The sequence below is a fragment of the Nanorana parkeri genome, unplaced genomic scaffold, assembly GCF_000935625.1.
Source record: "Nanorana parkeri isolate BGI_ZX_2015 unplaced genomic scaffold, ASM93562v1 scaffold109, whole genome shotgun sequence".
In the NCBI taxonomy this organism is placed as follows: Eukaryota; Metazoa; Chordata; class Amphibia; order Anura; family Dicroglossidae; genus Nanorana; species Nanorana parkeri.
The window spans coordinates 126,589-139,224 of NW_017306377.1; the positions used below are offsets into that span (position 1 = coordinate 126,589).

The 12,636-nt window shown below is 45.5% G+C and overlaps 1 protein-coding gene across 4 annotated transcripts in view; it reads right to left on the reverse strand.

Annotated features, from left to right (window-relative positions):
* Positions 1-12,636, reverse strand: part of DVL1 (dishevelled segment polarity protein 1) — a 125,544-nt gene that overhangs the window by 110,126 nt on the left and 2,782 nt on the right. The window lies entirely within an intron of this gene.

Below are 12,636 nucleotides of genomic sequence, written 5' to 3' on the forward strand. Positions count from 1 at the left end.
GGCCGCCCGATGACAGAGCCGGGTGATCGTGTCAGAGAGAGGGAGCCATGGCTTCGTTTAGCGGGGGTCGTGACGGCGCCCCCCCTCAGTCCTGCGCCCGGGGCAAGTGCCCCCCTGCCCCCCCCCGGTTGTTACGCCACTGCCTCTCCATTGGAAGCCAGTATAGTCATACTCCAGGGCATTTGGGTCTACTCTATTCTTCAGAAACATAGTTGAGATTTTTACAGCAAGGAGCTGCATTCATTGGTAGATACCACAACAAGATTCCATTCTTCTGTTTAGCACAAGGCCACGAGGCCAGAGAAGCGCACGCCTCTCTCCCCGTCATTTTTATTTTTGTTTCTTGTAGCTTTTGATGTCTTTTATTCTGCCATTTCCTTTATAGTCGCTGTGATCCAGGCAGCAGGTCAGATCATGCACTTCATTCATTTTCTCATACCCGACACACTGTTGTATCAACATAAAGAAAAGAAAAGTTTTCAAAGCATCCCCGAGGACAAGCTGAGAGCTGGATGACGCGGTTTGATCCGGAGCGCACAAAGTAAATATGTGTCTTTGCAAATTAGGACCTTGGAATAATAAGGAGAAATGAATGGTCTTAAAGTGCACCGGTCATTTGATAAATAATGATATGACGTGCAAGAGGATGGTAGTAAAGACTGGTGAAGTGAAGTTTTTTGTTTTTTAGTTTAACGTACTTTCTAACCGCCGTTCTCAACCTTTTTACCTCACAGGAACCTTTGAAATAGTGTTCAGGTCTCAGGGAAACCTGAAAATGTCTTTACATTGGCGTCCAGTGGAAAGAATGCCACCCACTAACAGTGGTTGTCAAAACACCACCCTTATAGACACATAAAGATCAGTGGGTTCATGTAGCTGGCTCTGCCAAGTGGTGTTAGCCTCATTAATATTTGGGCACCATCTTATAGGTGGCCAGTCAGCCACAGCTCAAGGAACCCCTAGAAATTGGGTTGGCTAATGGGAAAATGTTCTTTACATTGGTGGCCAGTGAAAAGAATACCCGCCACTTACAGTGGTTATCAGAATGCCATCCTTCTAGACAAATAATGATCATTTGGTTCATATAGTTGGCTCTATCAAGCGGTCTTGGCCCCAATAATATGCAGGCACAATCTTATGGGTGGTCAGTCAGCCACAGCTCAAGGAACCCCTAGAAATAATGTTACAGTCTCTCAAACCCTAACTAACACAACCTAATTGTCAGTCAGTGGGGAAATGTCCTTTACATTGGTGGCCATGGAAAGAATGCCACCCACTTACAGTGATGGTCAGAATGCCCCAACCCACCCCTTACATTGGTTATGAGAATGCCAACCCCTTACATTGGTTATCAGAATGCCACCCCCTTACAGAACGCAGGGAGCCTTTGTTTATGTGATCCAGATCGTTCCTGGCACGGAACCATGCCATGAAAGCATTGGATGGTGTGAACAGGCCCTTAAAGTCTGCACCTCGATACGGACGGGGGCTGGGAGGAACAGTCAGCATTAGCCTGCAGTGCAGTCTGATCCACTGACTGAGGTTGCAATGATTTGCAGTCTCAGGTGCAAACAAATCAATACATTCACATCTTTTCTTTTATTAATGTGTGCTCATTTATTATTATTATTTTTTGCCAAAGGTGAACTTTACCTTTAATGTCATTTTAAAGTAATGTGAAAAATTGTAAAACTTGCCGCTTTCATTAACCACAGGCTGTCCGGGACAATTTCTTCATTTCTGCGCACATATGATAAAATCGGAATTTCTGGCTAGAAAACAGCTTAAACCCTTTATATAATTATATATGTGTATATATATATATATATATATATCTAATATATTTTCTGAATGCAGAGCCCCTGTAAAATAAAAAATACTAGTTGCAATTTTTTTGAGTTGCAAGATATTTGCGCAAATGTTTATCAGACCAGTATTTTTTAGGATTAAATACACTAAACTGAACTTTATTGCACAGAAACACAATATAATACTGTACCCATTTTTTGGTACAATATAAAAGACGGGGTCACGTCAGGTAAATCGATTCTACCAAACATGTCAAGCTTTAAAATTGCGTTCACCTGTCAAATCACAAACAAAACTACCGTACCCAAAATTTCCCATAGGAAAGCTTTTACTGTCATCAGTTTAGTGTCAACGATGACTGATGGCCCGAGAATTATTGCTCTCACTCGAGTGGTGATATGTAATGTGTGGCACAATCGTCTTTTTCAATTGTAGGTGCACGTGGCGGTTGCGTTTGTATGTGTGTGTATGCGTCAACTTTTTAAAATCTTCCTCCGATCAATGTGCACAGACCCATCATGCTGGCCCTGGGCCCAGACGGGGGACGGCGAAGCCCAGGACAGACTGTGGTGATGTGTGAAGAGGGAGCACACTTCCTCAGCAAGCGAACCCTTGTATGTGACAGCCATCGCCAGCTGTAAAATAAAAACGGTACCAAGATCACCTCTGCTGCAGCCACGATCTTGGTCTAAACCCTTCAGGTTACCGCCGAAGTTAAAATAACACCAGGTGATCCTGGCATAAAGGACCTCATTAAGGATGCAACGTTCCCACTTTTGCAAGACCGATTACAAGTAATTTTCCTCAGGTACTCACCGATACCAATTACCGATACTTTTTCTTAAAGGGGCATGTGACATTTTTTTCTAAAACAATACAGACTAATGATTTTAGGGCAGTTTCTTTATTGATATGAAAAACTTTAACTCAATCCATGATTATTCAGCAATGGGGAATGGCACCCGGCTATAGAAGACTACAGATCTCAGCAATCCATGATTATTCAGCAATGGGGAATGGCACCCGGCTATAGAAGACTACAGATCTCAGCAATCCATGATTATTCAGCAATGGGGAATGGCACCCGGCTATAGAAGACTACAGATCTCAGCAATCCATGATTATTCAGCAATGGGGAATGGCACCCGGCTATAGAAGACTACAGATCTCAGCAATCCATGATTATTCAGCAATGGGGAATGGCACCCGGCTATAGAAGACTACAGATCTCAGCAATCCATGATTATTCAGCAATGGGGAATGGCACCCGGCTATAGAAGACTACAGATCTCAGCAATCCATGATTATTCAGCAATGGGGAATGGCACCCGGCTATAGAAGACTACAGATCTCAGCAATCCATGATTATTCAGCAATGGGGAATGGCACCCGGCTATAGAAGACTACAGATCTCAGCAATCCATGATTATTCAGCAATGGGGAATGGCACCCGGCTATAGAAGACTACAGATCTCAGCAATCCATGATTATTCAGCAATGGGGAATGGCACCCGGCTATAGAAGACTACAGATCTCAGCAATCCATGATTATTCAGCAATGGGGAATGGCACCCGGCTATAGAAGACTACAGATCTCAGCAATCCATGATTATTCAGCAATGGGGAATGGCACCCGGCTATAGAAGACTACAGATCTCAGCAATCCATGATTATTCAGCAATGGGGAATGGCACCCGGCTATAGAAGACTACAGATCTCAGCAATCCATGATTATTCAGCAATGGGGAATGGCACCCGGCTATAGAAGACTACAGATCTCAGCAATCCATGATTATTCAGCAATGGGGAATGGCACCCGGCTATAGAAGACTACAGATCTCAGCAATCCATGATTATTCAGCAATGGGGAATGGCACCCGGCTATAGAAGACTACAGATCTCAGCAATCCATGATTATTCAGCAATGGGGAATGGCACCCGGCTATAGAAGACTACAGATCTCAGCAATCCATGATTATTCAGCAATGGGGAATGGCACCCGGCTATAGAAGACTACAGATCTCAGCAATCCATGATTATTCAGCAATGGGGAATGGCACCCGGCTATAGAAGACTACAGATCTCAGCAATCCATGATTATTCAGCAATGGGGAATGGCACCCGGCTATAGAAGACTACAGATCTCAGCAATCCATGATTATTCAGCAATGGGGAATGGCACCCGGCTATAGAAGACTACAGATCTCAGCAATCCATGATTATTCAGCAATGGGGAATGGCACCCGGCTATAGAAGACTACAGATCTCAGCAATCCATGATTATTCAGCAATGGGGAATGGCACCCGGCTATAGAAGACTACAGATCTCAGCAATCCATGATTATTCAGCAATGGGGAATGGCACCCGGCTATAGAAGACTACAGATCTCAGCAATCCATGATTATTCAGCAATGGGGAATGGCACCCGGCTATAGAAGACTACAGATCTCAGCAATCCATGATTATTCAGCAATGGGGAATGGCACCCGGCTATAGAAGACTACAGATCTCAGCAATCCATGATTATTCAGCAATGGGGAATGGCACCCGGCTATAGAAGACTACAGATCTCAGCAATCCATGATTATTCAGCAATGGGGAATGGCACCCGGCTATAGAAGACTACAGATCTCAGCAATCCATGATTATTCAGCAATGGGGAATGGCACCCGGCTATAGAAGACTACAGATCTCAGCAATCCATGATTATTCAGCAATGGGGAATGGCACCCGGCTATAGAAGACTACAGATCTCAGCAATCCATGATTATTCAGCAATGGGGAATGGCACCCGGCTATAGAAGACTACAGATCTCAGCAATCCATGATTATTCAGCAATGGGGAATGGCACCCGGCTATAGAAGACTACAGATCTCAGCAATCCATGATTATTCAGCAATGGGGAATGGCACCCGGCTATAGAAGACTACAGATCTCAGCAATCCATGATTATTCAGCAATGGAGAATGACAACCAGCAATCATGGATTTGCTGAGATTTGTAGTCCACTATAGCCCGTTGCTATTCTCTATTGCATTTGATTAGCATTGTGACATACCGATTTCACTATGGATTCCTCGCCGGCGGAGTGCATCTGGTATCACTCCGCCTGTGACAGGAGCTGGCGCCATAGAGAGAGCATCGGCTTATGCGGCTCTGCTCCCTCCGCTGCCGCCTCGCTTCCTCTAGCGCTGGCTTCCTTGGCACCGCTGATTCTCTCCAGCGGCTCTTCAGGTTCCCCCTTATGCCACCACCGGCCCTGGCACTGGTCACAATTAGGTCTTATTTTCAGGGTAGGTCTTATATTTTAGCAATTCCCAAAAATGGTACTAGGTCTTATTTTCGGGGAAACAGGGTACAACGATAAAAGAAGAACAATAGGCAGCCACAGTACAAAAGTTTACTTACCTGCTCTCAGGGTATGGCAGGCTCCAGAAGGTCTGTGAGAGTCCCTTAGAAGTGTGGCGGTGTGTCTGCGGGATTTCACTAGGGCTGTGTGTGGTCTCACCAGGGCTGTGTGTGGTCTCACCAGGGCTGTGTGTGGTCTCACCAGGGCTGTGTGTGGTCTCACCAGGGCTGTACTGTCCGATGTCGGCCTCTCCAGGGCTGCCATCGTGTCTCATCGGGGCTGTATGTGCAGCTCTCCATGGCTGTACCGGCGGGTGCTGGGCTGCCTTGTGCTGTGCCGGTCTTGGGAAGGAGGAGGAGATGTGAAACAGGATCGGCACTGCAAAAGACAGCTACTGCGAGGTCCCAGCAGGCTGCCTGAGGTCCCTAGCAAGCGCAGGAAGTCAGGCAGCGGAACTTTTAAAGGGCCGGTATCGGCCTTTAGAATCAGGGTATTTTCACGAGTACAAGTGCTCATAAAAATGACCTGTATCGGCACCGATACTAGTATCGTTATTGGTGCATCCCTAGACCTTGTGCAGGCTTTTCCTGTTATAGGGTGACAACAGTCTATCCCCTTCTCCCAAATGTGCCCCCCTGTTATCACCCTCCCACACAGGCCTCAGATGATAACTCCAAGTGACTGTTTCAAAGTGATATCAAAGGCACAAATGAATGTATTTTATAAAGCAGTATAAGTACTTGAACTTGACTTGTTATCAGCTTCTTGAGGTCCCTGCACAGCAGAGCTTGTGGTAGGAGAGCAGTAGAAACACAAGGAGCCAAATCAGCTGTGCAGCAGCGCAAGAAGCATGCTGATAGTAGGAGAGAGCAGAATGACAGAAAGAAGAGCAGCACTGTAATCATAAATACATACTTAATGTATTTTTTAAAGCAGTATAAGTACTTGAACTTGACTTGGTATCAGCTTCTTGAGGTCCCTGCACAGCAGAGCTTGGGGTAGGAGGGCAGGAGAAGCACAAGGAGGCAATCATGTGTGCAGCAGTGCGAGGAGTATGCTGACAGTAAGAGAGAGCAAAGTGACAGAGAAATGAGCAGCACTGTAATCATGAATATGTCCTTAATGTATTTTTTAAAGCAGTATAAGTACTTGACTTGGTATTGGCTTCTGGAGGTCCCTGAACAGCACAGCTTGAGGTAGGAGGGGATCAATAGTACAAGGAGCCAATCAGGTGTGCAGCAGTGCAAGTAGTAGGAAAGAGCAGAGAAGACAGAGAGATGAGCTTATCAGTGTGCTGCTTCTCCTCTCTCTGTCCAATCACAGGGTAGTGGGTGGGGAGGTGACCTGTAAGTGAAAGTGAAGCAGAAGAAGATCAGGTTCCCTACCCTGCAACTGTGTGAATCTCAGGAATGGATGGACAGAAACAAAAAATGCTCTGGGCAGGTATAACACTTCCCATATACTATACACATTCCATCTGTGTATTTAGCTGTATGCTTCAAGTGCAATCACCAGGACAAGCCACAGAGGACGGTAGGAGTGGCGGGGTAAAGGACACTTGCAGCAGGCGTGCAATAAAAGAAGATATAAAGTGTGTGACTGAGTGACAGAATGACACAAGCCAGGAAGAAGGAAGCAAATAAACGAAGAGGTCAAAAGGAGAGACTGCGCACTCCAGATAAACTGTACATAAAATCTGCGCTCCTCCACAATCATGGCGCAGGTAGTGAGATGCCGAGTTCTTTCATCATCGCTTAAGATTCAGCTCAGCGCTGATGGATTCCGGAGCGAATAATAAATAAGAAAGCTGAATGAGAGGCAATGCACCATCTGTTCCACTGACAGTCCCCGCGATAAGTGCTCAGCCCCCCGACACATGCCAGTCAATGGGGAAGAGAGGAGCTTGGATGTCACTCCATCAGGCAGTATTGCATCATCAGCGTGATACATTTTATTCTAAAGTGGAAATGGAATCAGATCATCGATTTTATGTGGAAGCGGGAGAAAAGCAAACCAATACAACAAACAAGCTCTGGAAGATTTAGCCATAATGTGCTATATCTGTACAAAAGAAATCAACGCAACTGGACTTGCTGTATTTTTCTTTTTCTGGTCATCTGACTAGCTTTTTCAATTCAGAATGGAGAAAGCTGGTTGGATGAACGGCAAAACGTCTTCAAGAACAATACAGCAAGTCTAGTTGTCTTGATTTCTTTTTTTTACAGATATACCATAGACCTGGATGAATGAGAACCTTCACAGACATAATGTGCTAGTATGCACACTGGTATGCACAGCATATGAGCACATTATGGCAGACTTACCTGCCAAAGCGATCCCTCCGGTGCTGCGCTCTTTCCAAAAAATAGTGCATGCGTTTGTTTTTTTGCAATCACAACGCACTGAAACACAGGGCATTGCTGTATCACACATTTCCGGTGTGGGCGATTGCACTGCAGGCGGGAGGCATGACTGCAGTGCCACTAGACATGAATGCCACCACCAAGCCCCCTCCCACCCCCTCGCGTGTGAATGGGCCCTAAAGTGGAATTCCAGCATTGATCTTTTTTTTTACATTGGTCCAGTTTGGCTCAATGTAAGTACCCATATAAAAGAAAGCCCAACTTAAAGTGACATTAAACACTCAGATTTTTTTAACATAAACCAATACTGTAATGTGTGCCTTACTGTAATCCATGGTAGTTCCCTTCTCTTTGCTGCTCTTCCTTTTAAATCTGTATCTCTTCTCATGCTTGGGAAGAACTTTCCTTTTCAGCTCGGGGCCTCTTCCTGTAGTGCTGGCTCAGGTTTCAAGCCTATACAAACGTATACACAGACACTGTGTATCCATTCACAAGGCAGACAAGGCAGTCTGCTGCAAAACAGAAGTTCTGCAGAGCATGAGAACAGATACAGATTTAATAGCAAGTTGGTGATAGTGATGGGCAGACAGAAGGTAGCGCTCACTACATAAAAGGGAATTTTTCATGTAAGCTTTAATTGTATTATCAGACACAACTCTAGTATGTATTCCTATTACAAAGCTGATGTTATAACAGGAGAAGATATGCTGGGGCTTTACAATTCCTTTAACGCCCGCTCAAGCAGTCTCTGGCGCTACCCACTTCTCCAATCCGTTGGTGGTCCCTCGGCATCATCACATGCAAAGTAGGGCTATTGACCCAGTCATAGCTGGGAGCACCTTTGGGGGAGCAGTTGAATGGATGAAGCGGGCTTGCCAGAGCTAGGAGTAAGGTAAGTACTTCTCCTTATCCCTGCAGACTGAACAGGCTGGTAACCCTTGCAGTGCAGGAAGGTCAAGGGGCAATGCAAAGGTGTTTTCTGCCTCTTGCCCAGAGTTGGGCTTTAATTTTCAAGTGGAGTCCACCTTTAATGCTTGGTGTGAACAGATGGAAAGCGTGCACCTGTTGTGCAAGCATAATTAAGTTGCTAATTGATGCAGTGGGCCCGTCTTGAGGCCGTATTTCCATATATATGAATATGGCTGATTGGTGGTACTTATAGATCTATAGTCTGTGGGACTCCCTCACCATTACAGCCAGGCCAACTGCTGCTGACAGCCGGATATAATACATCCTACCATATCCCCTGAGATCCATTCAGCCAGAAAGGATATTACTCCCAAATTCATTTTCCAGACGTCCTTTGATTACCAGGACTGTGCCCTTGTCATCAGCAAATTGAAAAATTACATATTGATGGCAAGAAAGAAAAACATTAGTATGTCCATTACCAGCTATATATAGACTAGCACGATGGAGAGTGGGAGTGCTTCTTTGCTGGATCTTCTGTTTTATCAATGAGCTTCATAAACAGTATAATACACATGTGACTAGGTCATAAGAGGTTTGTGAAAAAGAAAATTTGATGGAAAATCGCTGAACTGGAATCAAGACGAGCATGTGCTTTGTCTGTGTACGATAATGCAACAAGTCACTAACGACCCCTACAGATGGTATGGTTCCGTTCACACCAGGGGGTGCACGTTATGGTGCGCAATGCATCACAATATTGACTTTTTTTCTTTTAACTTTAGTTACAAAAATTGGTCATATAACTGTATGCGAGGCGTTGCAACATGCTGATGTGCGTTGTAACTCATTGTTGTGTGCTGTGCTTGTATGGTGTGAACAGGGCACATAGAAGACATCTGTTTTCAGGGTCGACCAATACAATTTTTTTACAACCGATACAGATTGTGGGCCACCGATAACCGATATAAGGCCTGGTTCACACCTAGGCGTATTGCATATGCGCGGTTGTCGCACGTTTTTTTTACTGCGATTCGCGGTAAAAAAATTGTGCGCCAAACGCGCGTTTCCGAGGGCTACTTGGCTGTATCCCAATGGAAACGCGCAACAAAAACGGCCCAAAGTAGTACATGTACCTTTTCAGGCGTGGGCCGTTTTGTAGCGCGTTAGGGACGGGCTGAAATACGCCAAGGTGTGAACCATACCCATTGAATACAATGGGATTTAGATGTTTGAGCGTTTTGTAGAGCGTTCGTCGAGCGTAGAACGCGCTACAAAACGTTCAGGTGTGAACGAGGCCTAAGGCGCCGATATTCTGTTTACATGCGCCGACAGATAAATATATAGCCAGGTAACCAGTGACGGGGCTATGTTTTCATCTGCCGGCTGCAAGATTCCGCAGCCAGCAGCTGAATGTAAACAGCAGGCAGTAGGCGGGAGCAATAGCCAGCCTGCTATTAGCTATTTCACTAATAGGCTTTTGGGGGGGCACACTAGAGGCAATGGATGTGGGGGTACAATGGAGGCACTGGATGTGGGGGCATATTGGAACTACTGAAAGGTTGGGGGGGTGGCATACTGGGGGCACTGAATTTGCAGGGGGGCACCGAAGGTACTGGTTGTGAGGGGCACACTGGAGGCACTGGTTGCTGTTGCAGTGGCAGGGCGCCTGCCGGTGTAAGCTCCCCTTCACTTATCAGTAATATTGGTATATTTAAGACCGATACTGATTATTTACATTTTTTTAAATATCGGCCATAAGAAATCGGTAGATCCAACAGTTGGTCAACCCCTAATCTGTTTTCTCTGTGTACTTTAGCTGAGCCCCCATTGATCAATGCAGATCAACACAGCCTCACGTACCTGGTGTGGGCTCTAAAGTATAAAATGATATACAGTACTTGAGCAAATGACACAAAAAAATCTGCATGTTGTATTCACCGTAATATTCTAAATTGAAGAAAATGCTGATTTATCATATGGAAAAAGTGAGTACACCCTACATTTACCACCACTTCAAATCCATGAGTTAGATTAACATTTTCTAGATTAGGTGCCAATGATTAGAACCTCCTCAGGTCAAAGGTGGACAAATTGATATGGAATTCAGGAGTCAGTCTGTCCAATCCAGCCCAGTGGAATTTATAGGAGCAATCTCCACTGACAACAGCTGGAGGAAACCTCAAAAGTTACACGTCAGCTGTATTTTGAAGGAACATTGGCAACCTGGCTCCTGGGATTTGTCCAGCCTAGCATTTAGGAGTATGCAGGTGGAACCTATCTTGTTTAGTCTATGTTCACACTAGGGATGCACCGCTACAGATACAAGTATCGCTATTGGTGCCGATACTGAGTATTTGGGCGAGTACGCATACTCACCCAAATACTCCCAATACCTATCCCGATACCAGGACTTCCAGTATCAGGAAGCCAGGCGGCGAGTCATTACATGCTGCCCTGCTACCTGATTGTCGAGAAAGCTGGCACCATGCTCCCTCGTCACCTGGTGACGAGGGAGCATGGAAACGGCTACTCGACTAATCGGGAAGCCGGCAGCGAGTCATTTCACGCTGCCCAGTCCTGGCTAATCAGGAAGCCGGGAGGCAAGTCATTACATGCCGCCCGACTTCCTTAATGGGAATTCCACTATCGGTATTGGCAAATACCGATTGAAAAATATCGGTACTCGTACTTGATACTGAAAAGTATCGGTGCATTCCTAGTTCACACCATGTCTGAACCAGATCTGCAAACGCAGTGCAGTGCATTTTTGCAGCAATTTTGCCGCGTTGTGGTGCTGTTTCTTTTTTAGCTTAAAACGGGCTTTCAGGTGCAGTCCAGTGCATTTGTATGCATTTTTGATGTGTTTCCATGCGTTCCAGTACATTCCAGCTGCCCCCCACCACCACCACCTATAACATAGAGGTGTAGCTGCCCACCACCACCACCTATAACATAGAGGTGTAGCTGGCCCCTGACAATAGGAAACTTTCACCATAACATCAGACAAAAGCCACATTCACATGACAGTGACACTGTGTACAAAATCATGCAATGCACCACTTGTATATAATATTATACTACAAAGATCTATCTATCGATTCTATCATTGTATTGATATTGTATCTATTCTATGTATAACTATTTCTATTCTATCTATTTATATTGATTATAGATTGATCTATCTATTGATTTATATCTAATATAGATGTATCTATCACAAACCAAACACAGACAACCTATATGTAATGAACATTTCTGCATCTTGAGGTATCTTACACTACACTATTGATACATTTTCACCCCAGATTCACAGTTTTTTCACATAGAATTCCATCAGACAAATGTGTGAATCGTGGGTGAAAGCTGGGTGACTCTTAAATGAAAACATTAATTAATAAACCCCAATGCCTTCAGCTTTGACGTCTATGAAAGAAGGCATGCTGGGCCATGTAGTTGTGCTGGAAAGCCAGTAGGACATCCCTTGTCACAGTGGCGCTGACACTATAATGGACGGGTATTGGTGTTCTGGGTACACAGGGGTTATGTCAGCGGTCGTAGCTGTTTTCTATGGCAGAGAGCAGTGATCATTCACCTGCCTGTGTCCTGGTATCAGTGCCCACCTCCATACCCTGCGCCGCCCCAGCTTCTGTATTGTAGCATTGTACAGACACTGGAGGAGCAGTATATACGATTTACATGTGATGTGCACACTGTATATAGATCAGACTGTGTCCCTGGCTTTCCCTGTCTGTGTCGGGGAAGACATGCCCTCCCTCCATGCTCCATGTTAATTGCAGGGCCTGTGGTGCAGACAGCGAGCTGCTCCTCCTGGAGACTGCAGTGCCTGGCATGCCCCTTGTACACTGGCACAGCCAGGCTGGCAGGGCAAGGAAACGCCCGGGCTCCAGAATCTGGGAAATGCCTGCTGTGTGCCAGACGTTTTCAGCTCGGCAGAGGCCGGGGAGCCATCAGACATCACACACACTATGAACCCGTAACAGCAACAGTACAACGCAATCCCGGCGATCACCAGCAATTAAACAATGCACCCCCCATAGGTTTATCAAGCGCTCGCCCAAAAAAATCTGGGCTCATTTCATAAAGATACACCACCGCCTTCCACTGACTGCGCTAAAGCGATTCATTCTCCTTGGTTGCTATGGGCGATAGCGACCATGTAGGCAATTACCGCGCTTCGCTA